The sequence below is a fragment of the Lissotriton vulgaris genome, chromosome 3_1 (genome assembly GCF_964263255.1).
Source record: "Lissotriton vulgaris chromosome 3_1, aLisVul1.2, whole genome shotgun sequence".
NCBI classification, from domain to species: domain Eukaryota; kingdom Metazoa; phylum Chordata; class Amphibia; order Caudata; family Salamandridae; genus Lissotriton; species Lissotriton vulgaris.
In genome coordinates, this window is record NC_141689.1 from 402,699,514 (window position 1) to 402,702,219 (window position 2,706).

General features: G+C 56.8%; 1 pseudogene; it reads right to left on the reverse strand.

Moving 5' to 3' along the window:
* Positions 1–1,000: 1,000 nt before the first annotated feature.
* On the reverse strand, positions 1,001–2,267 carry LOC147726507 (QRFP-like peptide receptor; annotated as a pseudogene).
* Positions 2,268–2,706: the final 439 nt, after the last annotated feature.

Genomic DNA, 2,706 nt, shown 5'->3' on the forward strand with positions numbered 1-2,706 from the left:
AGCCCTTGGTTCAGAGTTGTGCCTTTTGGTTAAATGGTCTAAATCCGTTCAGTAGTTCCTGAAAATTAAAAATTAAAATCATAGATATATCTATGGCCGCGCAGGATCGCACACCCTGCCGAGCACGAGCAGTATGCTAATTGGCTGTCAACACTCCAAACCAGGAAGTATTGGCTGCCATCGGTAGAACCGAGGCACAAGAAAGAAGGAAAACGCAAAGAGGGGGCAGGGTAGAAACACCCTGACTCCCTGGCCTGCTCAGGTGGTCCACCAAGGACCCCCAGGGCCAAAAAAAGCATTCTTTTTAAAACAAAATCAGCGAGATTCACACACCCAGAGCTAATTTTGGCCGAATTTATTTTTTTAAAAACAAAGCACGGCTTCGCTGGTAATTAGCCAAATCCCGGGGGCAATACTTAGTATGTAAAGGGGGCCTAGAGGGACCACCAGCCCCAGGGACTGCCACCCCAGGGCTTCTTTGATTCAGGTGGGGGGTCTCAGGCCCCCCCCAGCCTCTCTTCTTTAAAAGAGTTATAAAGAGGAGAAGATTCTGGGAGCTAAAAGGGCTCGGGCATGTAGAGCAAACTATACAGATGGAAGCTGGCCTGGTTCGGATGAGAACAGGCCCAGTCCGCCACCCATCTGCTGCGGAAGTGCCATCGGATTGTCACCCTATTGTACCATAGACAGGGGTAGGTGTTGTACAGGATGGACCTGAAAGTAACTCTTAGGAAGTACATTAGGCTGGCTGTTCTCTTACTGAAACTTTATTTTGTGCGTTAATGTAGGGAGCGAAGGCTTCGGCTCACTACAAGGCGTCTTACGGCTGTGCTCACACAGTGATGATACCTAGTGGAAGTGCGTGCCAGGGCTCTGCAGCTCATTACATTGGAAAAGCCAACTGGCCACTGCTTCCTGGTGCTCACAGCCAAACAAGGAGGGCCCATGCCTGCTTCTTTCGGGGCTTCCTCGGGGGCAGCATGGTCACGGCATTGTGGTCTCAGGGTTTTGTCCCAGATGAGAGGCTTCGGCCCTTGCGCAGGAGCTGGGTACAGCTGGCATAGTCCTCCTCCTGCTGAGCTCGGCCTCGGCACGGGTCGCCTGGTAGGCGAGCAGCCTGGGCCCCAGGAGAGCAGACCTGTCCTTGCAGGGTGCAGAGAGGCTGAAGACGGAAGAGAAGCGCTGGTGGTAGCTGTCCCTAAAACGGACTGCGGAGCGGTAGAGGTTGCCCACAAACCAATAGCACAGCGGGTTCAGGGCCGAGTTGGTGAGTCCCAGCCACTGGGCAAACGGCCTGAGCTGCAGCACCCAGGGGAGCCAGGATTGACCCGGGTCATACTCCTCATCCTCAATGAGGACACTGTTGAAGTCCAGCCACAGGTCCACCATGTAGAGGGACAGCCAGAAGAGGGTGAAGAGCAGTACCAGCACCAGGACAGTTTGGCCACCTTCCTGCTCGCTGTCAGCCAGGACCCCCCACAGCGCAGTTGTCCGAGGCCACCAGGCTGTCAGGCGCCTCCCAGAGCTGGCGGCCTGTCAGGAAGCAGAAAACCACGTAGAAGGCTACGGGAAAGCTGTAGAGGACGCATAAGCACAGCAGGTTGTAGGCCTGGCGCAGGTGGGCATGGGGGCATGGGGCCATGTCTCAGTGCACACCAGCAGCCCTAGCCTGCCCCCCAGCAGTTCCAGGCGGGGAGTGCTGTTCATGAAAAGCTGGGGCAAGCACAGGGCACTGGCTGCAGCCTGCACCAGGCTCACCATGACAGATGTCCGCTGTGACGTGCACGTGGCCCAAGCATGCAGAGGCTGGTGCATGCTGTAGTATCGTTTCAGGCTAATGCCGGCCAAGGTGAGCATGCACCCGGACACCGCCACCGCCTGCACGAAGTGCACAGCATGGCACAGCAGTGTCCCGAAGATCCAGGCCTGGTATAGCTGATGGCCCAGGTTCACGGGCATGCAGACGCAGATGACCATCATGCCGCACACGGCCAGGGTCACCAGCAGCTTCCTGGTGGCCGAGCCCCCGCGGAGGCGACCCGCACGACCCGGGACTAGTAGGATCCTCAGGGCTAGCACATTTCCGGCTAGTCTTGCCAGGAAAGACAGACAGTAGAGCAGCAGCAGGAAACGGTGCCAGGCTCCAAGTCCCAGAAGAGGATGCTGTAGGGCAGAGGGGCACTCCCACACAGGCTACGGCTATCCCGGAATGAGGAGTTCCCGGTGGAGGTGGGCCCAGGACTGTCCAGGGTCTCCAGAAGGCTCATTGTCGGACTCCGGGGCTCGCCTTTATTATCCATTCTCCTTAATATGCTTCCCCCTCCAGCTCTTTCGAACAAACTCTAGTTGTTGTCCACTCTTCCTGCTTTATATATGGGAGAAGTGTGGCTCAATGGTTAGTGCAGCAGACCCTGATGCAGAGGTCTGGCCCAGGACCAGGGTTTAATTCCCGCCTCGGCGGCTCTTGGACTCAATCTCAACGGACCTGATAATTCTCGCCCAGGTGCCTAGTCTAATCATGCGTCCCACTTAGTGACTCTGGGCAATAGCTTGCTTAATCTCCACAACGGCCCCAGCAGCGCTTGGATGCCTGGCTTCACCTTGGGGGTGCCCAGGAGTGGACATTTCACAGGGAAAAGCAAGGAAGGGTTCCACAGCGGTATGAGTGCAGCGCCGGGACGCCCCGAAGCTGGGGCAGCCGTGCGC